The sequence below is a fragment of the Carcharodon carcharias genome, chromosome 9 (genome assembly GCF_017639515.1).
Source record: "Carcharodon carcharias isolate sCarCar2 chromosome 9, sCarCar2.pri, whole genome shotgun sequence".
Taxonomy (NCBI): domain Eukaryota; kingdom Metazoa; phylum Chordata; class Chondrichthyes; order Lamniformes; family Lamnidae; genus Carcharodon; species Carcharodon carcharias.
The window spans coordinates 5,711,349-5,737,009 of NC_054475.1; the positions used below are offsets into that span (position 1 = coordinate 5,711,349).

General features: G+C 44.2%; 1 protein-coding gene across 1 annotated transcript in view; it reads left to right on the forward strand.

The window, feature by feature from the left end:
- The window catches only part of slc45a3 (solute carrier family 45 member 3), a 132,746-nt gene that overhangs the window by 35,854 nt on the left and 71,231 nt on the right, over positions 1-25,661 (forward strand). The window lies entirely within an intron of this gene.

Genomic DNA, 25,661 nt, shown 5'->3' on the forward strand with positions numbered 1-25,661 from the left:
CTGAAAGCAAAAACATGAGATCAAGATACAGACTTGCATTTGGGTGGGTAAAAAATGACAACTGGAGGACTACAGATTGGAGATTAGTTGGCCAGAAGCTGTAGTGATGGAAAATATTGATTACATTTCAGATGTATACTCCTTGAAGGTATTGAATTTGGATGCATTTTGTACAGGAAAGAGAGGAGGCATTGAGAGACCTGTCTTGAGTCACTGCTAAAATATGATTTATGAGCCACACACACCTTCCTATGTCTACAACATCAAAGCATTTGCACAATGCAGTTTAAATACTTCTCTCCCACAAGTAGCTAAGATGTAAACAAAACACAAACCACTACAGATACTGGAAATGTGAAATAAAAAACAGAAAATACTGGAAATACTCAGCCTGTCTGGCAGCACCAGTGAAGAGAGAAATGGAGCTAATGTTCCAGGTCAATGACCTCACAACAGAACTGGGAAAAATTAGAAATGTAAGGTATAATGTAAGCAGGTGGGAGGGTGGAAAAAGAGCATAGGGGAAGGGCTGTGATAAATGGAAGACACTTGATGACAAGAAGAGTTAGTAGTGCAGGCCAAAGGGATTGTAACGGGACAAGTTAAGGAACAAAAGATGTGCCTAGAGGAGGCGTGAATGGCCAAATAATGAACAGTTGCCGTCAGAAAGCAATACCGAGTAAGGATGAAACATGCAAGGAGAGGAAACAAAATGGGGGCAGAGATCAGGGCCTGAAGTTGTTGAAAAGTGCCAAATTGAAAGATGAGACACTGTTCCTCGAGATCACGTTGAGCTCCACTGGCACACTGCAGCAGGCGGAGCTAAGAGTGGGAGCGAGGTGGGGGAATTAAAATGGCGGGCGACCAGAAGCTTGGAGTCACAGACTGAACGGAAGCGTACCGCAAAGCCATCACCCGGTCTGCGCTCGGTCACCCCAGAGTAGAGCAGACAGGATTGCCAACTGTGGCTGGACGTATTCCGGGAGACGTCAGTGGAAGTGACGGCACAGTGTGAATCAGGTCTGGGAACGCTTGAAAATATTGACGCATTTCCAAGGGATCTCTGTCCTCAATAACAGGCTAGATGTCACCAGGTACAGAAATTTAAGCAAATCTGTAGGACTCCACTGGATTTCCAATGTTTCAGGGACCAGAGTTTCAAAAGTTAAGCAATTGTAGAAAATTGATCGCTCAACTACACAGAATTTATTTAATTAGAACTTCTTAAGGTTGCTGTAAGAAGCTACATAAAGTGTGCGGACACCTTTCCCACGACTTTAAAAACCGCCCAAGATCAGTTACTTTAAAAAAAGCTTCATTCACGGGGTGGTACGAGTGTCCAAAATGTAGCCTGGAAACTCTGGGGGGAGGGGGTGGAAAACGGCAACATCTGAGAGGGAATCATGAGCATTTTTCCACTTTGGCAAAGTAGGGTCCAACCCAAACCTCCTCTTATTAAAGCATTGTCCAGCATGCATTGGTTTTAGACTTGCAGTCAAAATTGGATCATTAGTCGGTCGGGAAGCTTAAATTCACCAACTGTCAGTTATGCATTGCTGCTTCGAGCCTCCACACTCACCACCCACGGCACTCAAAATATCTCCCTGCCTAGAGAAGCAGCGCACGTAATTCTGCGGATAAGCCCCACCCTTAGTTTTGGCCTGTCCTGGGTAACAGAAGATCCTGCCTGTAAACTCTCCCGGCTCCGGCTGCCCCCTTGGTCGTATAAAAGTCCCGGGCCAGAGCTGCACTTTCCGCTCGGAAGGCAAAGGGCCCGCGTCCAATCGGCAACCAGCGGGAGTGTCTGAACATTCCATTGGGGGTTGCCATTGTTGACACCCCAAATCACTGAAGTCGCAGCCACAGGGCCCCCCTCACGTGCTTTAAAGATGGTACAAACCAAACAAACACAGAAGAGAGAGAGAGAGAGAGAAAAAAAAAGCTCTGCCTTGGAAAAGTCCTGTCTGCGCGCCTCCCCTCTGCGCCGCTGATGTTGCAGTTTAAAATCTCCTGGAATGCTTTCTTTGGCCACCGGGAGATTACTGCGTATTCCGGGAAGCTCCTGGCCATTCCGGTAGGGTTGGCAACTCTAGGAGAGAGCCGCATTGTAAGTAGTGAATGCCGTGTACGAAATAGAAAGAAGTAAACCTAAATTGCTGGTTCACCGGGTAAGCTGCAAACGGACTGTGACAAAGGACCAACTACATATGTTTTTATTGTGAACAGACACAGAGAGGGGGGTTTTTAGCTGGGGCCTGGGAGACGTGTTTGGAGGCAGAGTGGTAAGAAAAAGCAGATAAAAATGCATGAGACCGGTTTGCCGATGTATTCCCACCTTTGGTTGCTTTTCCCAGGAGCAGGCAGAACTTGGCATCTGGCCTGACAGTGGTGGGAAGCCAATTGTGGTGGATAGTTAGGCCTTGAACTGCAATCTTACACAAACATTGCAATTTTCTGAGCCATGTACTGGCCTCATGCAACTCAAGAGGAGGTGGACTGTACAGCGGGAGCTTGGAGCTGCTTGAGATTTTTAATCTCTACCAGCAAGGAATAGTAAGGCTGATGTCTTCCATCTGCAGAGGCTTGCCATTGTGCCAGAGTGTCCTAGAGACTGATTTCTCCAATAGTACTGGGGTAAGTCAGTGGCAGCTACACTCCTCATACTGATGGCACCTCCATTGCATCACTGCCGCTCTTACTGCTTTCCCTTCATCTGTGCTGTCACAGGTGATTCAGTGAGGGCTGCTGGCTGTTGATATGATCCCAAGCCAGTTGGCGAAGTATGAAACTAGACACCATACTTCTCTTACTAACAGGCCTATTTACAGAATGCAGCATTACATTTGTTTGCTTCCTGCTTACTGTTTCCCTGTCCCAGCAGCCTCCCTTTACAAGTTCTCTAGGCACTTAACTAAACAATGCCTGTCACCTCTGTATCGTAACGATACAATTAACGTACCATTAACACTGACTGCCCAGGCAATGGGGCACACTGAGTTGACTTCCTGCCACCCCTAATTGGACAGTGATCCTGAAGATGGGCTCTTAATTAACAGCCTTCCTGAAGATTAAACCAGATGGCCACCTGCTGTGCAAATGGGTTTGGAATCTGAAAGTATTCTAAGTCAGGAAAATCCTCCCTGGAGAATTAGCTCAGTATTGGCGCTGTGTAAAGGAAGCACAGAAAATGTTAGTATTTCTCCAGTGAACCCCTGAACAAGATTCTGCACCCTTCCCCCATTAGTGTCATTCTCCTCGGTTGAAGACAGTGAGTCAGTTTGGGTTATAGTCCGCAGATGAGAAGAAGCATCATTGCCAAGACTATTGATGTTCATTCCCAACATCCACCCCCACATATTTTCCAGCAGTGGTCAAACTGGAGCAGGAAGCTTGACTGAACGTACGTTCTGTTTTCTCTTCTTGGCTTCAGGGTGCTGAACTTGGTTTTAGTTCACTCACTGCCGTGTCCTCCCCACCCACCCCCCAACCAGCTGAGATTATTTAGCTGCCTACAGACCAGGGATTGAACTATGGACAAGTGCTACCTCATCAGGGGAGTCATGCCCTCTATGCAGGAGGTCCAGTCTGCAGAGCGATGAATCAGTTTTTGTTCTGTGGAGCATGCATGTAGGGATCCTGGCCTATGGGAGGATATTAGCGAAACTGAGCCACAGGCTGATAAAAGCATCGATTGAGGTTTTTGTGGGTGCAAAGCGGTAGGAGCCGAGACAAGTGAAGCTGGAGAGGCGAACAAGTGTAGTGTTCATAACCTATTAGATGTGGTGTGGGAGGATTGCTGCTTGAGATTATACACTGTCAATAGTGCCACTGGAGTTGCACAAGGTGGTCATTAAGAAGGTGGTGGGTGAAGCCAGGGGCACAGATTCTAGTGGGAGCAGTAATGGATGGTGACTAACACAAACCACTTCAAGTGAGATGTATTGCCCACAGTGAATGGCTCATGTGGATCCAAGATGGCTATTGTTTTGTCAGTTATCTTAGAGGAGATTTGGGCTCATCTGGATCAGGCAGTAGTCTTGGGATCAAGGACGAGGTAAGTTGGGGCTGCTGCACATACAAAGGCCACTCTGCTTCCCTAAATACCATTGAGGGTTAGCATTGTGAGGCTGTAACTTTTATTCCCATCTTAACTGGTGATGAGACTTTTGTGCATTGATGTTTTCTTGATATGCCCCCAACATTGCAACAGTGTGTTTCCAAATGGGAATCCCACTTTTCCTTATTCCTCTGGAGGATAGTGTGAGCTCAATCAGAGGCGGACACCACCCATTTCTGACATATCTCTTGCCTGCCCTGTATGCAGGAGAGCCCTTCCACCACCACCAGGAGAAGGTGCACTTGCCTGACAGCGTACATGCAGGACTGGCTGCACCGGCTCTGGGTCTGCAGAGGGGATGATATCTGCTGCGAGAACATCTAGAGTTGGCACTTCCAGCATCCATGGATTCTTTACCTCTGTCTCCTTCAAAGCATGTGGCAGTGTTGCTCTGGATTTGCAAACAGAGCCACCCTCCCATGCTAATGCTTCATTCTGTACCACCTCCACCTTGTGACCCAACAGAGAGAGGCACTGCATCATTGCTTGGCCACATTCTGTTCCTTGTCTTAATGTTTATTGTCTCAGTCATCGGCTTTTGCCAACTGTTTCCATTGGCCAAATAACTTGGGTTTTGGACGAATAAATCACATGAATTTCTTACAATTAGTACCCAAATTGATGACTGAGGCTGCAATGGAGGGAGGTCAGAGTTGATGGGGCAAGGAAGAAGTTGGCATTTGTTCCTCCTCTCTAAGGCATAGTTAGATTTGGAGGGGAATTGACAATGTAGCTTGATATGGTCAAGTAAAATTTGACACAAGGCCAGTCTTTGTGCGATTTGATCTTGGAATTCATGCATTTTATGCCACGGAGGTGTCTATTTTACACCTGTCTAGGATCTGAGGTGACAAAGTGGCACTCTGTGTGTACCTGCATCTCACAAACTGCAGCGGTTCAAAATGGTGGCTCACCACCACTACCACCTTCTCAAGGGCAACTAGAGATGAACAGCGATGTCCACACCCCACAAATGAATATAACTAAACAATATTCAAAGTGGTGCCCATTTTACATGCAGAAAGATGTAGTGTGGAATTTGAAAAGGCTTGATGCTTTTCTCTTCAGAGGCATAAAACCTAAACAGTGAGGAGTGGGGTAGCAGGAGGGAGTTGAGGCATGTGGTCAAGTAGAATCCTAATGTTTAAAGAAGCTTAAGTACATCCAAGGCCATATGTGATGACCAAACTTAAAATCCTTTGTGTGTTGGTGGAAGACTCGATTGGCAAGGCTGAAGGGAGCGAGAAGGCTTTCACTACCATACAAGCCAATTGTCTTCAGAATAAAATTGAATAGCATTAATATTGTAGTGTCCACAATCACATTTGGGGGAATGAAAAGGTAAAAGTTTAACACTTTTAATAGAAGGCGTAGTTACTGTAAATAGTTGTGGTTGGAATGTCCTGATAATTGTCGTCTTCAGTGTAACATTCCTTAAGCCTGTTGATCGCACTGGGTAAGCAGCTGAACACAAACCACTTCAAATGGGATGTATTGCCTGCAGTGAATGGCCCGTGTGGATCCAAGAGCACATGAGTGCAATTTTCCATCCAAGCTCTATAAATAGCATCAAGCTTTAACAAGATGAAGTGCTGTAGATGGAAAGTTACAGTAATACATTGCAGTCTATAATTACCTTGTTGTATCACTAATGGTTAATTTTGATGCAGTTATCCCTGAATCAACTGTGACCAGGCTTGCTGTTGCCGAACAGCTGAGTCTTCATGGAACCAACACGTGGTAAAAACTTTGTTTTTTGGGAAAGAGATTTATGCATAGACTGTTACTGCTTTTATGGTTAGCAAGAATCTATTTTCTACGGCCTTTAAAAATAGCTTGTCTGACTGAAATTGCCAATGATTTAAACTTTACGAATACATTTTCTTATGTACAAATCTTTCAACCACAAAATATCCTTAAAGAATCAACTCTACCATACTGAAAATAGCCAGGGGAGGGCTATAGCAAATTTTTAATGACAAATTTATCCTAAATATCTTTTTATTCTTTCATGGGATGTGGGCGTCATTGGCTAAGCTAGGCCAGCATTTATTGCCCATCCCTAATTGCCCTTGAGAAGGTGGTGGTGAGCTGCCTTCTTGAACCAGCACACCCACTGTGCTGTTAGGAAGGGAGTCCCAGGATTTTGATCCAGCAACAGTGAAGGAACGGCGACATGTTTCGAAGTCAGGATGGTGAGTGGCTCGGAGGGGAACTTCCAGGTGATGGTGTTCTCATGTGTCTACTGCCCTTGTCCTTCTAGCGGTCGTGGGTTTGGAAGGTTTTGTCTAAACGGCCTTGGTGAGTTCCTGCAGTGCATCTTGTAGAAGGTACACACTGCTGCTACTGTGTGTCAGTAGTGGAGGGAGAGAATATTTAAAATAGTGGATGGGATGCCAATCAAGCAGGCTGCTTTATCCAGAACAGTGTCAAGCTTCTTGAGTGTTGTTGGATTGTTGGAGCTGCACTCATCCAGGCAAGTGGGGAGTATTCCATCACACTTCTGACTTGTGCCTTGTAGATGGTGCACATGCTTTGGGGAGTCAGGAGGTGAGTTACTCGCTGCAGGATTCCTAGCCTCTGACCTACTCTTGACTAGCCAATTAAATATTGTGGCTACTTGTTCAGTTTCTGGTCAATGATAATGCCCAGGATTTTGATAGTGGGGGATTCAGCAATGTTAATACCATTGAATGTCAAGGGGTGATGGTTAGATTCTCTCTTGTTGGAGATGGTCATTGCCTGACACTTGTGTGGCATGAATGTTACTTGCCACTTGTCAGCACAAGCCTGGATATTGTCCAGGTCTTGCTGCATTTGGACATGGACTGCTTCAGTATCTGAGGAATCACAAATGGTACTGAACATTCATCAATCATCAGTGAACATCTCTACTTCTGACCTTATGATGGAAGGAAGGTCATTGATGAAGCAGCTGAAGATGGTTGGGCCTGGGACACTACCCTGAGGAGCTCCTGCAGTGATGTCCTGGAATTGAGATGATTGGCCTCCGACAACCACAACCATCTTCCTTTGTGCTGGGTATGACTCCAAACAGCGGAGAGTTTTCCCCCAACTCCAGTTTTGCTAGGGCTCCTTGATGCCACACTCGGTCAAATGTTGCCTTGATGTCAGGAGCAGTCACTCTCACCTCACCTCCTGGAGTTCTGCTCTCTTGTCCATGTTTGAACCAAGGCTGTAATGAGGTCAGGAGCTGAGTGGCCCTGACGAACCTAAACTGAGCATCAGTCATTAGGTTATTGCTAAGCAAGTGCCAGTTGATAGCACTGTTGATGACCCCTTCCATTACTTTACTGATGATGAAGAATAGGCTGATGGGGCAGTAATTGGCCTGGTTGGATTTGTCCTGCTTTTTGTGTAAGGACATACCTGGGCAAGTTTCCACATAGCCGGGTGGAGGCCTGCATTGCATCAGTACTGAAACAGCTTGGCCAGAGCTGAGGCACAAGTCTTCAGCACTATTGCCGGAATGTTGTCAGGACCCATAGCCTTTACAGTATCCAGTGACTTCAGCTGTTTCTTGATATCATATGGAGTGAATCAAACTGGCTGAAGACTGGCACCCGTGATGCTGGGGACCTCCAGAGGAGGCCGAGATGAATCATCTACTCGGCACTTCTGGCTGAAGATTGTTGCAGATGCTTCAGCCTTATCTTTTGCGCTGATGTGCTGGGCTCCCCCATCGTTGAGGATGGGGATATTTGTGGAGGCGCATCCTCCAGTGAGTTGTTTAATTGCCCTTCGCCATTCACAACTGGATGTGGCAGGACTTAAATCTGACCCGCTGGTTGTGGAATTGCTTAGCTCTGTTTATCACTTGCTACTTATGCTGTTTGGTGCACACGTGGTCCTGTGTTGTAGCTTCACCCCAGGGTTGACACCTCATTATTAGATATGCCTGGTGCTGCTCCTGGCATGCTCTCCTGCACTCTTCATTCAATATCTGAATTACAAGGTTCTGGGTCCAATTCTCACTCCAGGGCTTGAGCAGAAAAATCAAAGGCTGATGCTGCAAACTCCCATCAAGCCCTGCACATCCATCACTAAAGGAATGCTGCATTGTCAAAGGTGCTGTCTTTTGGATGAGATGTTAAGCCGAAGCCCATCTCCATGCTTGGGTGGGTGGATTTAAAAGATCACCTTGGCATCATTTCATAGAAAAGCAGGGGATTTCTCTGCACTGTCCTGGCTAATATTTATCCCTCAACAACAAAACAAAACAAGTTGTGTGAACATTAATCACATTGCTGTTTGTGGGAGCTTGCTGTGTACAAATTGGCTGCTGTGTTTCTTACATTGCAGCAGTGACTACACTTCAAAAATACCTCATTGGCTGTAAAGCACATTGAGACATCCAGTGATTGTTAAAAGCACAACATACATACAAGTCTTTTTTTTATATATAACACAGGTGCCTCTGGAGCTTCCAAAATCCACCTGAAAATGTGCTTTCCCTGGTGCCTCAACTGATAGCAGTGCCTGATAGGCAATGATGGTCATTGTATGTTTGAAAACCTCCAGATAAAGATGGCTGCAGATCTTGCAAAATATATGCTTGCACTTCAATTGTCTATTCCCTAAATGACGGAATTCCCTCCCTAAGCCTCTCCGTCTCTCTCTCTCTCTCTCTCTGTCGACTTAGTTGTTCATTAAAATCTCCCAAGCACTTGGTCATCCTGATATTTCTTTCTGGTTCAGTATCAATTTCTATCAGATTAGGCTCCTATGAAGTGCCTTGGGACAGTTTACTTTATTCAGGGTGCTATATAAATGTAAGTTGTTGATGTATTGGGTGCTGCTTCTGAACCAGTGATGCAAAGTGGGGGGTGTGTGTGTCTGTGTGTGCGCATCTGTCTTCACAGAGCACTGAAGCGCCAGTATGTGCTGTCCCTATACGTGCACTGCTTCACTGTCCTACCTATTCTCTTACTTAATGGCTGTGTTAGATCACACCTGCTTAACGGCAGTGTTATCACTGATGTATCTGTACTCCAGGAAAAACGGCTGTGAACCTCCAAATATCTGCATTGTCTCAAAATACTGTGATTTTTTTAATTCATCACCTCAAATTGTTTCCAGTACAACTACCACCATTATTTTACCCTAATACGGTACAGCTGCAAAATGAATTATGCAGTGCACAGAGGCCATTCGGCCCATTGTGCTTGCACTGCCTCTTTGAAAGAGCTATCTAATTATACCCATTCCCCTGTCTTCCCCACGCAGCCCTGCAAATGTCTCCTTTGCTGCTATTTATCCAATTCTTTTTGAAAGTTACTATTAAAATCTGCATCCACCATCCTTTTAGGCAGTGCATTTCTTTCAGATTGGGATGAAATTTCTAATTGGAAAGCTTCGGGATTTTTCACAGTTCCAGCAGACATGATGCAGAGATTTCGCATCACGACTATTATGCTTCACTGAAATCTGATTGATGTTGAAAGTGAACGTCTTTTTAACCTATTTAATCTTGCTCGTCAGACGATTATGTTACCAGTGACCTTGGCAGTGGGAGATTTTTTTCAAGTGCCATTCAGATCATGCGCTCAGCCATTCCTTCAGTGCTTTTATTTCTCCCCCCAGTGCTGAGCAGATATAATCGGTACTGTCAATGGAAATGCCCTTAGATTTCAAATGGTAATCTTTTAAAATGAATTGAAGCCAACCTTTTTCTTCATTAAGAAAGGTGCAATGATAAAATGTGGCGCACAAGTGGCACGTCTTTCGGAACAAGTTTTTTTGCACTGGGATTCCTGATAGTATTTTGAAAGGGACCAAGGTCCTCAAGCTGACTTTTGCATCCATTGCCCTAAGCATTGTTATGGCTGAACATTTGTCAGCCAAAACGTTGCAAAGATAAACTAGTCCATTTAGTCAATTGGGCCGTGGAAGTCACTGGTCCTCAGTAAATGTTAAGTAGTTGTGGATAAATAGCTTATATGTATATGTTTTCAGCTTGGAGCTTATTGACCCATGGTGCTTGACCCAGATATTGTCTTAGCACAGTTCTGTGCAGTTTGGTCCCTTTTTGACCTGGTTCCCACATCAACCCTTAGAAATTCCTTTGTTTGCCGATGAGTGTTTCAAACAATCTCATCTTCTGCGGTGGCCTTTTTATTCCTCTCTGCATGAATGTGACCAGTGTTCTCTGCCTGCAAAAGAGGTCACTGCAGAGGGGTCAAGGGCTGAGGCACCGTGTGGTACACAATCAGATGTCTAATAGGACCTTTCCTCAGGTGTTGACAGAAGTAAAATGATTGATTTTTGGCTTTGCTCACTTCTCAGCTTTTTGCCTTGCTTATTTCCAAATCTCAGGGCTTCATTATTCTGATAGAATTGAACCGATAATTGACACTCTTGGCATACCCAGTTCTTCTGTGCTGTGGCCATTGTAGTTTTAGGCCATAGTATGGGGTTTCATTTAAAACTCATCTAACCCTAAAGTACGCCTAACAGCAGGGAAGGTTCCCCAGTTCTGGTCAATATTATTCCTTATTGACCTTCACTCAAACAGATTATCTGGCCCTTTTCATTTGTGGGAACTTGTCCTGTGCAAATGAGTTGCCACGTTTCCTACTTTAGCCACAAGTGACCGCACTTCAAAAAGTACATGCTGGGATTTCCTGAGGTCAACAGATACTATATGCAAATTCAGTTTAATGCACCAGGGATTTACCTGATCTTGTACAGAAACACATGTTTCAGTTCCGGGTCTGCCGAGAAAGATCCTAGACCTGAAGCGTCAACTGTGTATTTTTTTTCTCTCTGCAGGTGCTGCCAGACCTGCTGAGGTATTTCCAACTTCTCCTGCTTTCGTTTCAGAATTACAGCGTCTGCAGGATTTTGATTTTGTATAACTGTCAAGCAGTGAGCGCGTGAAGCAGCCTGGGAAGTCGTCTACTTCCAAGTTACCAAACTCAGAGCCCAGTGCTTCCCGACAGAAGCGCATTTTTGTCTGGACAATTTTTCTCGTTTCCCAGTGACAAGCATGAGACTAGCATGGTCAAAAGCATTGAGAGTGGATAGCTCAGCCTCTTGACTGCACGCAATGAAAATACCTTGCATTTATGGTGCTTTCAACTTTACCAAAGAGCTTCAGAGGTGTGTAACCGAACTGAACCTGACGCTGAGCCAATAAAAGGAGATATTAGCATGTGTGAATAAAACCTTAGTCGGAGATAGTAGATATTAGGGAGTCTCTTCCATAAGGAGAAAGAAGTGGAGAGACAGGTTAACTTGGGGAAGAATTTTAGTACTTTGGGACTATAGCTGAAGCCGCTGCTGCCAATGGTGGTTTTAAAGGAGTGGAGGTTGCACAAGAGACCCGAGTTGCAGAAACATAGGAATGTTGCAAGGCTGGAGATGATGGCAATATCCATGTTGATTTGAGCACCAGGATGAAAATTCTGTTTTTTCTCTCCCTCCCTTGTTAAATAGTGGGGTTACATTTGCCACCCTCCAATCTGTAGGAACTGCTCCAGAGTCTATAGAATTTTGGAAGATGACCACCAATGCATCCAATATTTCCAGGGCCACTTCCTTTAGTACTCTGGGATGTAGATTATCAGACCCTGGGGATTTTTCAACCTTTAACCCCATTAATTTCTCTAACACCATTTTTTTTACTAATACTGATTTTCTTTAATTCCTCCCTCTCACTAGACCTAACATTTCTGGGAAATTATTTGTGTCCTCTTTTTGTGAAGACAGAACCAAAGTATGTGTTCAATTCTTCTGCCAATTCTTCTGACTGTAAGGGACCTACATTTGTCTTTGCTAATCTTTTTCTCTTCACATATTTATAGGAGCTTTTACAGTCAGTTTTCACGTTCCCCGCAAGTTTACTCTCATAGTCCATTTTCCCCTTCTTGACCAATCTTTTTGTCTATTTTTGCTGAATCCTAAACTACTCCCAATCCTCAGGCTTGCTGCTTTTTCTGGCAATTTTATATCTCTCCTCCTTGGATCATATACTATCCCTAATTTCTTTTGTAATCCATGGTTAAGCCATCTTTCCTGTTTTATTTTTGCGCCAGACAGGAATGAATAATTGTTGAATAATAACAATTTGTGAGTTATCCATGGATAAGGCCTTCTCAGGCCTTCTTAAATATTGTTTATTTCCAGTTCCTGTTACCCCTAACCCCACTCCTCCTCCACCCACTTCCATTGCAACGGCAACTCTAATCTCCTTCTCAGCTACCCGCATGAGCTGAAGTTATAGTCGGGCTCTATACATCAAGTTCTGCTGAAATAGCACCACACAGCCACTAATAGTGCTTCTGTTTCCTCAGTTTCAGACTGCATATCTAAACAACTGCTGCTGTCATTAGCCATTACATATTGCATCTGTTTCTTTGCTATATGCTCTGTAAGTTTAAAACTGTTTGCTGATATGCTTGCCACTCTTGGCCCTATAATAACTACATCAAGAAGGCGTCAGTAGGATCTGCTCTGACCTTGTTCTAATTACAATGATGACTACTTGTTTCACCAATAGGCCAGTAACGGAGACCTCCTGCTGCAGAATGTTCTAGTGCTGCCAGCCCATTGGCTTGATTGACTCTACACTGCACCCCCAAAGGAATTGTCTCAATTTAAGAATGCGTGAAATCATTCCATGAAATTGGCCCTATTTGGGCAATTTGCCTCAGAGAGGCCAGACTGTGATCTGATCCATATGATTATAGCATAACATTGGGTGATGTTGAAACAACTCTACAGTGTCACTTTAGACATCTTATCACTAAAACAGACAATGTGGCTTGTTGCTTGCTGCTGACTCTGTTTGCCTCCTCGATCGCTCACTCATCAGATCCTCAACAACCTTTGTGTCCTGTCCCAAAGGATGACTTTCAAACCCTGCATCCTGCTGCAATATTGTTTATTTCCAGTTCCTCTTCCCCCTAACCCCACTCCTCCTCCACCCACTTCCATTGCAATGGCAACTCTAATCCTCCACAGGCGCCAAACCTGATTTCTGGAATCTCTCCTTGTTAGCCTCCCAGCCTCTGTACACATCAAGCAAACCCCATTCTTCTCTAACATTGCTTCCTTACTTCCCTGTGACCTTCCTCCATGTGGATGCCCCAATCCTGAGCCCATATTCCTCTAGCTGGCCTTCTGTGCTCTGACGACCCTCTCCAATCCACCACTAGTGGCAAGGTTTTCACCTATTTAATTTTTCTTGTGTCTAAATCCCCTTCCCTCACTTCATCGCTCTTCCCCCTTCCAAAACACACCCCTCCAAGCCAATTTTTTTTCTCCTAGCTCCCCACATGAACAGTGTTTCTATTTTTTATTATCTCTTTGAAGAGCCTTGGGGCAGAGTTTTTAGCCCAAGCCGCTGGAGCATAAAATGGCGAGCGTCCCGATGTTATCCCGCGCTGGCGCGATATTTCGGTCGGCAGGCCTGCCTAAAAGTCGGAAGATCGCCTGCCAACAATTAAGAGGACGGTTAAGCCCATTAAAGTTCCAATTGTCTCCGTTTTTTTTGTGGTCTGTCCAACCTTACGGTCGGCGGACAGGCGAATCCGCCAAGCGGACTTTGCATTTGTGATGAAACCTCATCCGAGAGCAGGGTGAGGTTTCCGTTATTAGATTTTTTTTAAAAACCGCGTGGACAGAATTTTCATCGTATATGTTCGGGTGACTGATTCTGATGTGTGGACATATTTGTCTGGATTTTAAAGTCTTTATTTATTTATTTATTTATTTATTTATTTATTGGTTTAAAATTCTTCAGCTCCCTGAGGCAGCTTTCATTCCGCATCCTGTCTCCCCTCCCGTGCCCACCCTCCTCCCGCCCCCCATTCAGCGTGCGTTAAGTGGCCGGGGACCGATTGCAGGCAGTGGTCCTATCCCCGGCCCACCGATTGCGCCTGTACGCTGACCTAAAAACCCTGCCCTTGGCTTTTTTTTTTAACATTAAAGTTGCTATATAAATGCAGGTTTGTTATCCGCTCTCTTCAGACAGGCAGAAGGGGGCAGATTTTGTCTGGAAGACATACAAATTAGGGGCAGGAGTAGGCCACTCAGCCCCTCAAGCCTGCACTGCCATTCAATAATATCACGGCTGATCTAATTTTAACCTCAGCTTCGCGTTCCTGCCTGCCCCCAATAATCTTTCACTGCCTTGCTTATCAAGAACCCATCTACTTCTGCCTTAAAGATATTCAAAGGCTTTGCCTCAGCTGCCCTTTTGAGGAAGAGAATTCCAAAGTCTCACAATCCTCAGAGAGAAACAATTTTCCCTCTTCTCGTCTTAAATGGGTGACCCCCTTATTTTAAAACAGTGACCCCCAAGCTCTAGATCCTCCAAAAGAGGAAACATCCTTTTCCACATCCACCCTGTCGAGACCCCTCAGGGTTTTATATGTTTCAATCAAGTCGCCTCTTACTCTTCTAAACTCCAATGGATACAAGCCCAGCCTTCCTCATAAGACAACCCATCCATTCCAGATATTAGTCTTGTAAATCTCGTAATTGCATTGGAAGTGGCTCAATCTTTCCTTAAATAAGGAGACCGATACTCTACAGAGCACTCCAGATGCAGTAATGCCCTGTATAACTGAAGCACAACCTCCCTACTCTTGAATTCAATTCCCCTCGCAATAAATCATAACATTCTATTAGCCTTGCTAATTACTTGCTACACCTGCACACTAACCTTTTGTGATTCATGCACTAAGACACCTGGATCCCTCTGCATCTCCGAGCTCTGCAAACTCTCACCATTTGGATAATGTGCTTCTTTTTTATTCGTCCTGCCAAAACGGGCAACCTCACATTTTCCCTCAAGACCAACGGGTAATGAGTGTCAGCTCGGTTACCACCCCAAGTAGAATCGGTACGAAGCATCAGTAGAAAACAGTTGAACATTGCATGTTTTGGCTGTGGCATTCTACATTTAAAGCCAACCGTATTAAACATTACAATGCCACCAAAGACATATTCCGACTTTACTAACATTTTCATACTTCTAAGGTCCCAAAAGAAGCAAGATAATTTGCCCTTAATAAAAACAGTAATGGTGGCTTATTGCCAATAAAGACATGTTGGAGAATCATGTTGAAGATATTTATAACTCCTTTGAAATGTCCCAAAGGACTCTTACACACTGAATTATTTCAAAAGTGTGGTGACCATTACAGAGAGGCCAATGTGGCAGCCATATTGTGCTCAGTGAGATCCTCCGAATATTGGGATGAATGGTCAGACAATTTATGTTCTGTAATTATAACTAAATGGGATGCAGTTGCCCTGAAACGAGCTCCTATTCTGATTGTCACTCATGCAGTACACATTTTTCAGGCCTAGGGAACCATCCTTTTTCTGCATCTGTATGTGGTGCTCTTGTAACAATGTAACCATTTAAATTGTGCCAAAATAATATAGTGGATCCCAATTGAGGTGGGTGGGGGTGTGGGGTGGGGGGGGTGGTGGGGGGGGGGGGGGGGGGGGGGGGGTGGGGATGAGTCAGAGCCGAGAAATACTTGAGAAGAAAAGGTGGGGACTTTGAAATTTTATAGCACAACTTGTCTGCTTTTCTGTCTTAACCATTAAAGAGTTGGTGTTGTACGATGAAATATTATTATTTTAGCAGTTTTGGACCATTGTCCAGACTGTGCAGAGCAGCTGAAATCAGATCATCAGTTGATGAAGAGCCAAAGATCCAGCTGTTTGCAATGATCCAAGAAAGGAATCATCCTAAATGGCTCAGTCTGTAGACGACAAATTGCTTTTCTTGCGTAAACCTCCCATCTGGTCTTGCATTCTTTCAGCAGATGAGGTGGCAACACTGTCTTTCCTTTCAGGGCAATGTGGTTGCTTGAGCTTTGCTATTTGGGGAAACTCCAAAATGCAGTGTTTATAGACCAAGGAAAACGTTATCCTCTAATCTGTTGAACAGCTGCAATTATAATGAGACCAAAAAGAAAAGTTATTTCCAGACAGAACTGTATCCGTGTGGAAAGGTTTTATCAACAGCAATGACTTGCAGTGATATTATGTCTTTAGAATAAAAAAAAATGACCAAAGGAGCTTCTCAGAGGCTAAACTGAACAAAAGTGGACACCGAGCTAGAGGAGGTACTAGGAAGGGTGGCCAAAATATTGGTCACGGAGTTTAATTTTTAGGGAGTCTTATTATGTAACCTGTTGAGGTATTTTTAGACTTGCTTTATTTGAAAGTTCCAGGATCCCAAGATTCCGGGATTCAATAAGTTCTGTGCTAAATGTTATTTCTACACCGCTGTCTCCACTGAATTTTTTTGCTCTTTCTGTTGTTGAAGTTGCGAACTCTTAGCTGGAGAGTGGTTCCAAAGTTACCTGCAGTCCCCCAGCCAACTCTTAACTGGAGAGTGGTTCCAAAGTTACCTGCAGTCCCCCAGCCAACTCTTAGCTGGAGAGTGGTTCCAAAGTTACCTGCAGTCCCCCAGCCAACTCTTAGCTGGAGAGTGGTTCCAAAGTTACCTGCAGTCCTCCAGCCAACTGAGCAATCGTTCTTGTAGAAAACTAGACAGTGATTGCCAGGACGCTTATTCATTGTGTAGGGTATATTGCACTGACCAGGATTAACACATGGTCGACTGCAGTCAGCCATTATTAGACTAACTTTATTTACACCTCCACAACAGAGAGGGCAACATGACAAAATGCTCAGATTTTGCAATGCGCGACAGGGTTGGAGATGGGCTGTGGAGCAGGGCTTTTCCGTGAAGCCTGATGAGTCAGCTTTGAAATATAGTTCCACTGACTTGATCAATAATATAACTGCACTATCCCACTTTCCAATCCACAATAATTCTATATCTTACAACTCTACAGGAGCTTGAATATTTTTCTTGTGAATAATCAAGGCTTCTCAAGATATTAAAAACAAAGGCAGAAATACCTGGAAAAACTCAGCAGGTCTGGCAGCATCGGCGTAGAAGAGCAAAGTTGACATTTCGAGTCCTCATGACCCTTCAACAGAACTAAGTAGAAATAGGAAAGGGGTGAAATATAAGCTGGTTTAAGGGGGGGAGGGAGAAGGAGGGGGGGTCTGTTGGGATAAGCAAGCAGTGATAGGAGGAGATAACCAAAAGATGTCACAGACAAAAGAACAAAGAGGTGTTGAAGGTAGTGATATTATCTAAAAGAATTTGCTAATTAAGAGTGGAGAGCAGGACAAGCAAGGTAGCTCTAGTGGGGGTGGGGTGAAATAAACGAAATAAAAATAATGGAAATAGGTGGGAAAAGAAAAATCTATATAAATTATTGGAAAAAATAAAAGCAAGGGGGAAGAAACAGAAAGGGGGTGGGGTTGGAGGAGAGAGTTCAAGATCTAAAGTTGTTGAACTCAATATTCAGTCCGGAAGGCTGTAAAGTGCCTAGTCGGAAGATGAGGTGCTGTTCCTCCAGTTTGCGTTGAGCTTCACTGGAACAATGCAGCAAGCCAAGGACGGACATGTGGGCATGAGAGCAGGGTGGAGTGTTGAAATGGCAAGCGACAGGGAGGTCTGGGTAATGCTTGCGGACAGACCGAAGGTGTTCTGCAAAGCGGTCACCCAGTCTGCATTTGGTCTCTCCAATGTAGAGGAAACCGCATTGGGAGCAACAAATGCAGTAGACTAAGTTGGGGCAAATGCAAGTGAAATGCTACTTCACTTGAAAGGAGTGTTTGGGCCCTTGGACGGTGAGGAGAGAGGAAGTGAAGGGGCAGGTGTTGCATATTTTGCGTGGGCATGGGGTGGTGCCATAGGTGGGGGTTGAGGAGTAGGGGGTGATGGAGAAGTGGACCAGGGTGTCCCGGAGGGAACGATCCCTTATCAAGATATTAGTTGGCTCTGAAAATGCCTTCACCTCCATCCTCCTCCTTGCACTATATAAATGTTTATTAGTCGCTGACCGAGAGTAATATCAGCAGAAAGCAGGTTGGAGCAAATATTTATGGGGCACAGAGCTGTGGGTTGCCAAAGAGTTATAGTTCTCCTCGTACTCTGACATGCTGCTGAGATATTTCTAACCCCGAACCTTTTTCAGTTCAAACACTCTTCCTCTCAAAATGTCTTCGCTCCCATAAAAACATCTGGGGGCCAATTTTTACCCTGCCCAAAGTCAGAGGAGGGTGAAATCAGGTGGGTTGTTAAACTGAGCCCATCCCATCAATCTCCTGCTGGGAAGGGCTAGAATAAAGTCACCCCCTTCTTGATCGAGATATGGCTCCATAGATGGTGGAAGGTTTTGAGTTTAAGGCGCACAGCAAGATTCGAGCACGTTATCCAGCCTGAAATTTCAATACAGTACTGAGTAAGCTTGCTCCCTTTTGAATCAGATATTAACTTCTGCCTGAGCTGAGGTCCCATGGCTCTATTCGTAGAAGAGTGGTGGAAGTCACGGTTGCATACTGGCAGCGCCATGAAGCACAGTTTAACCAGTCATTCATCTCATTGTTGTTTTGAGGTCTTGCAGCATCCATATTGACTGCTGCATTCATATTTGCCAACCATCAGTTTTTCAACCCATGTCAGCTCATTCGAAGTCTTTTTGTTTCTACTGGTATTGGATGTTGTCAGAACCAAGTTGATTCCAGTCCTGCTGTCCAACTCATCAGATGCAACCTTTTTCCCCGAAGTTACATATAACTTAGACCCCTAAAAGGCAACTTTGCAAAACATTTTCTTTTTCTCTGAAGGACTTTCCTGGGGAATGTTGTCTAATGAGACAGTTTATTTTCATCAATATTGGCTCTAACTGAGCTAAGCTGGATGTTATTTGATTTTGATCCATTAGTCAGGTTTATTTGGGGTCTACCGTCCCTATACTTGTAGAATTACCAGTGTTTGAAAATAAAAGGTGCTGTACTTAAAGTAAAAACACATTAATCACTCCATTAAACAAAATTTGCTGGGATTCACAATCAAATTTACAGTTCAAAATGGCTTCAAAGTGCTAAGAACTGCCTCAAATCGTGCCTGGGTTTGAATGGGACATTGCACTCATTTGAAAAGATGTAATTCTCATGATTGCAGAACTTGCTTTCTCTTCAGTGATTTCTAAAACATCACTTGTTCTTTTGTGAACTGAAATTAAGATAATGGCATAAAAAGGAAGAGCTGCAGATTCTAGATATCCAAAGTCAAAATGGAACATATTGGAAATACATGGCAGATTAATCAGCATCTGTAAAAAGACAGGTTGTGATGTTTTGGTGTGTGCTCTTCATCATGAGATTTTGGATATACCGGCGGTGTTAAATTTGACTAAGTCTGGTTTCTTCAGCACTCATATGCGTGTGTCTCTCTCTCTCTCTCTTAAACCCATCTTTCTTTCCCTCTGTTTTGGTTCCTGTAGGTGATTTTATAGTGTGTTAAATATTCTAACTTACACTTCCTGGTTTAGATTCTACCAGTCTCAGTAAGGATTCTTTAGTCTGATTGGCTGACAAGTCACGTTCTTGCTTACTCTGTGCACGAAGGTCCCAGATCCACTGCAGCGGGAGCTGTGACAAAATAGCTCTCTAATTACTGTATGTGGACGTGCAAAAGCCCTCGAATAGTCCATGGGCAGCTGTAAGCGTATGAATGGCCAAAGCTGTCTGTTTGCTGCTGGCTGCAAACTCCAGGCCATTGTTGCATCGCTTGAGCTGCAGAGGATAGAGGACAAAAGTAACTTCAGAAGAAATGTAATTGTCTTTGCTGTGGGGGAGAAGAATTTTCACAGATCGTTACAAGGCTTAGAGCAACATTGACAGTCTTCAGGATGGATTTTACATAACAGATGCAGGGGTCTGGCTGCTGTTCCCACGAAACACAAAATGTACATGGCCACCCCTTCTCAATGAGCGAGTGACATTTTTGTGTTTTATTTTATTTTAAATCCATAAATCCTCAAAAATTACTTTGAAAGGTGGCAGTCTCTTAATCCTTTAATTGACACGGTTTCAAAACAGCGTCTGGATTACTTGACCCTTCCTCATTTCATTTTTCCCCAACTGAAATGAAATAAATTCTGGTCCTTCCCCCCCCCACCCCGCCCCCAACCACCGCTTCCCCCTCCCATCCCACTCCCAATTCTTTCTTTTCTGCAACCACCAGCTGTGGCCTTAAACCCCTTTGCGATCACCAGTTCTCTTGACAACCCTGTGGCATTGTTTGCAAATGTGGCAGCACCAACTGTGCACATCCTATGAAAATGGTAACAGACAATGATGTTGCAATTGCCATCAGTGGCATTAAAACCTCCTGAGGTACACCATGGAAAAGTTGCATTGGCACTTGATAAAAAACGAGGCCTGAACTTGTGCTCCAGCACAATAGAAACCCTGACTGAACTCTGCTGAACCTTCTGGACCCCCACCAAGGGAATGGCGATAACATTTGAATCAAAGTTCAATTGAGTGCCCTTGCATGAATCGGAACTGTGTCTTATCCTGTCTAACAGCCCATTATCAGTGCGGTGAGTGGAGAACAAGGAAGATAATTACACGCTCTTTGATTTAAAAAATCACCATCCTTTTGTTGAAGCTCAGGTCAGGAGATGTTAAGAATTTGATAAACTTGCTGCATCCTCTGACAACTGAAATGTTCGCATTTTGGAACCGATCTCAAAGCTAGCTTTCTGGTCGTTCAAAATGTGAATCCAAACAAAAAAAGTGCAACAGGAAAAATCTAATTGGTTCAAAGAGCCTGTCCTATACCATCATGATGCCCTGTGCCTTGCAATAGGGGCACTTGCTACTCATCCTGAGACGGGCAAACTAAACCGATACACGCCTGGGCCAATTAGGGTGGAAAATTTGAAAGATTTCTCTCTTAGAAGGTTGTGCGACTATGGAACACACTCTGCTTCAGAAGGTGGTGGAAGCAGGGCCACTCAATATTTTTAAGGCAGGTAGATGGGAACGTGGAACTCAAACGCAAACAGATCAGCCATGACCTTATTGAATCGTGGAGCAGGCTCGAGGGGCTGAATGGCCTACTTTTGCTCCTGTTTTGTATGTTTGTAAACCCTTTCGGTGATCAAAACTAGTTTAGGCGATCATACTGATTCTGACTTGTATTACAGGGTGGTAGGCAATTCGTGTTTTGCCCTGTCTCTCTGTTCCGTTGTTTAGTACACTCATTGTCTAGTACTGTCTTTTATCTGAGTGCTTGGTTTATCCAGATCTTCCCCCCGATAACTCACCTGCCACACACATTCCCCCTCCTCCTCACTCTCCACTGATTGGTGGTGCATATCCACGCTTTAGGCTCACAGGATTGGCGATTTTGGCCATCAGTCAATATTGGACACTTGGAAATGGAGTACAATGGCAGGTCATGCTCCCCAAAAGCCCCTCAGTGCTGCCCCCCTTCTATATGAGAAAATCAGCCAGAGCCAGGTTTTTTTTTGGAACATGAGGAAGTACTGCGGACGCTGAAAATCTGAAATGGAAAACAGAAAATGCTAGAAATTCTCAACAGGGCTGGCAGCATCTATGGATAGAGAAGCAGAGCGAATATTTCAGGTCAATGACCCTTTGCCAGAGCTGGGAGTACTTATAGAACCATAGGCCTGAGTGGGGGTGGGCCCCGCTTGCTGACGCGCGATGACATTGGGCGTGTGTCCTGATGTCACCGCGCGTCATTCAGATCTTCCGTTTGGCGGGCGCGCACCAGAGTCGGCTGCACACCCGCTGAACTGTCAAGGGCCCGTTAAGGCCACTTAAATATCAATTAAAAGAATTAACAGAGCTGCCCGTCCAACCTTAAGGTTGGCGGGTGGGGGAGTGCAGGCAAAGAGCCCAGGCGGCCTTCACATTTATCATGGAATCTCATCCACGGGTGGGATGAGGTTTCGTGAAGGTTTTTAAACTTTAATAAAAATTTTTAATACAATTCATAGACACGTCCCATAGACTTGACACTGTCACATGAGGGGACATGTCCGAATAACTTTTAAAAATCTTTTGTTGACTTTTTGATTACGAAATTAAACTCCCTGAGACACGGAGCTGCTTCAGGGAGTTTTAATTTCATTATCAAAAAGTCAACAAAATGGAGCTGCCTCAGGGAGATTTCACACATGTGCGAAAGACAGACTCAGCCTCCAGCCCCCCCAAAACAGGGAGCGCTCAGCGCTTCCAGGTGCACGTCACGCTGGACAGGCCTTAATTGGCCCGTTCATGTAAAATGGCGGCGCAGAGCCGATCAGGCCTTCCTGGGCCCACTCCTGCTCCCGCTCAGCTCCCCCACCGGTGGGGACAAAAGTCTCGCCCAAGAAAAGTTATGGCGTAGAAAGAGGCCATTTAGCCCACCACGCCTGCACCGGCCAAAAAAACCAGCAAAAAGAAACTAGCCGCTCATTTTTAATCCCACTACCTGGTCCGCAGCCCTTGCAGGTTACAGCACTTCAGATACAGAGCCAGGTACCTTTTGAAATGTGCTGAGCGTTTCAGCATCCACCACCACTTTAGGCAGTGAATTTCACCCTATTGGGTGAATAAGTTTTCCTTCATGTCCCCTCTAATCCTTCTACCAATTACCTTATATCGACACTCCCCCAGGTGATTGACCCTTCACCTTGGGGAAACAGATCTTTCCTGTCTACCCTACCCCTCATAATTTTGTCCACCTCAATTAGGTCACCGCTCAGCCTCCTCTGTTCTAGGGAAACAACTCTAGCCTATCCAATCTTTCTTCATAACTGCAAGTGTCAAGCCCTGGCAACATTTAAGGAGCAGATGGGATGGGTGCTGTATCATTCCACAATTCTCTAACTGTAAGAGTTTACAAGTGCTTCATTGGCTGTCGAGCGTTTTGGGACATCTTGAGTTTGTGCAAGGCACTATATAAATGAAAATTATTTTTCTTTCTTTCTTGTATATTTTTGCTTCCTGTCTTATATAACAACTCATATTCTGGGTCTAGCTGCACTTGAAATGCTGGCCAGTCCATGGGTTGTTGCTTCCTCTCTGTTAATTATTTTTTATAAGTCACTGGGTTTCCATTTTCTCAGGGAAAATAAACTTACTTGTGGAATGTCATTCCAAAACATTAATAAAAAAATTCCAGAAATCTAATGTAATGAAAAGGAATTTAAATTATTCAATTGCGTTGAAGTGGTGACTCTTGTCTCGGGCCTTTTTCATGGTGTTTTTCTGCTGTAAATCAGTCCTTTTAGTTGTCAGTTTTTCGAAATATTGTAGCTTTTAAAAAATTCGTTCATGGGACAGTGGCACCACTGGCTGGGCCAGCATTTATTGCCCATCCCCAATTGCCCTTGAGCACTGAGTGCTAAGCCATGTCAGAGTCAACCACATTGTTGTGGGTCTGGAGTCACGTGTAGGCCTGACCGGGTAAGGATAGCAGATTTCCTCCCCTAAAGGACATTAGTGAACCAGATGGGTTTTTTACAACAATCGACAATGGTTTCATGGTCATCATTAGACTTTCAATTCCAGATTTTTTTTAAGGACTTCAAAGTTCTTCATCTGTTGTGGTGGGATTCAAGCCCCGGGGTCCCCAGAGCATTACCCTGGGTCTCTGGATAAATAGTCCAGTGACAGTGCCACTACAACCACCGCTGCCTCTACTCCTCCTCCCTGCCCCCCCCGCCCGAGTATGAGTGTCCTTTTAATCACAACTTCTTTGAACGAATTTGTGTTCACCTTTCTTAGTAACTACCCCTGTGTCACTTGATGACTGCTTCTTTTCCATAAGCACCTCAACAAGTCAGCTTGGGGTGGCCCTCCCACCTTAAAGACATTACATAAATGCAAACGGATGATGATCAGTAAGAATGATTTCATTGTTTATAATTGCATCAACAAATCAGCAATTTCATTGCAATAAGCGCAGGCAATCCTGATTTGAGCGCTCTAGTGCTTTAACCAAGGAAGAAGGATTTCCATTGCCTTCTGTTGGGTCAATTTCCATTGCCTTCTGCTATGACCCAATCCCGAGTCAGTGGCCAGAATGCCTGGGAGCAAGTACTGCAAGTGCCAGAGGAGGTCTTTGGCTGCAGTTTCGCCCAATGCAGAAGGGTAACGCTTTTGATTCTCGTGCAAGCTCTCCAGTTGCTTTATATATAAAAAAAAAGTCTTGCACGTGGTAAGTTGGTGAGGAGAATGAAGATTTTAGGAAAGATGGAAGCACCAGCCAGCTTGATTTGCTGTTAATCTTAAAGACAGAAAATCCTAGAAATACACATCACATTCTAAAAGAAGACGAGGTGAGGTAACCCTTATGGATACAGACTGCACATCAGAACTAAACATTTATTTTATTTAGTGCTTTTTAACGTATAAAAGCACATTGCTGCTGTTGTACCTGCTTCAAAAATGTTAACCGATTTTGATGTCCTGAATTTATCTGAATTTCTGGATCATGGAGCAAAATAAGCCCAAAAACAAATACTTTTTAAAATTGCAAAATGAAGCTGAGAGGGTGAGGCCTATAGTACAAGACATCAAGTTTGAAAAGAGAAGATTTACTACATCGGGAAGTAAAGAAAGCAATAACTTGCAGTTATATAATGATTTTCAGAGGCTCTAGACATTACAAAGTGCTTCCTCGGTATCTTGGCCGATGTTTGTCTCAACCAACAACAGTAAAATAAATTATTTGGCCATTATCACATCGCTGCTTGTGGGAGCTTGCTGTGCTGAAATTGGTTGCTTTGTTTCCTACATTACAACAATGGTTATATTTGTAAGGCCAGGTAATTTGTTTTAGTAATTTTGGCTGAGAGAGAAATGTTGGTTGGGACACTTGAGGATAAGCCCCTTGCTCCTCTTGAAGCAAGCGCCACTGAATCGTTTGCATTCACCCAGGACCTTAGTTAACGTTTCACCCGAAGCCTGGCGTCTCTTGACAGTGTACTGCTTTGGGAAAACTTATTGATTTTTAAATCCTATGGCTAGGAGGAGGAAAGTTGAGCAACATAAGGAGTTGCACAATTGTGAGGTCCAAGGAAAAATAAGGTGGAGTAGGAGGGCGTGTGACCAGCGATTCTTGATTTCAACATACTGCATGCAGGAGGAAGTACTTTCAATTTGGGCAGCACAAGAGGAACACTGAACTTAGTGGCATTGATAAAGCCCCGAGCAACAAGACCTTAACACTGAGAAAGAAGTTGAAAGCTGGAGGTGAGAGAAGTTCATTAAATAGTGGCTAAACCCCATTGCATCCACTTCTGGGCTGCACACTTTAGAGAGGTTAGGAATGAGATTTACCAGAACGGTATTAGTGATGCAGGAACTTCAGTTACTTGGAGAGACTACAGAAGCCAGGTTACCTCCCTTGAGTTTAAGACCTGTTCAGAAAGGTGAAGGGTTTTGATAGCATATATGAGTTTTCCCAGCATCAGAGAAATTGTAACAAGAAAGCACAGATTTATGGTAATTGGTAAAAGAAGCAGAAGTGACATGAGCAAACTTTCTTCTTCAACAGGCTCGAGGGGCTGAAGGGTCTCCTCCTGTTCCTATTTCTTGTGTTCTTATGGACGCATAAATTTGTTCAATGTCTCTGCCATTTCCTCATTCCCCATAATAATTTTTC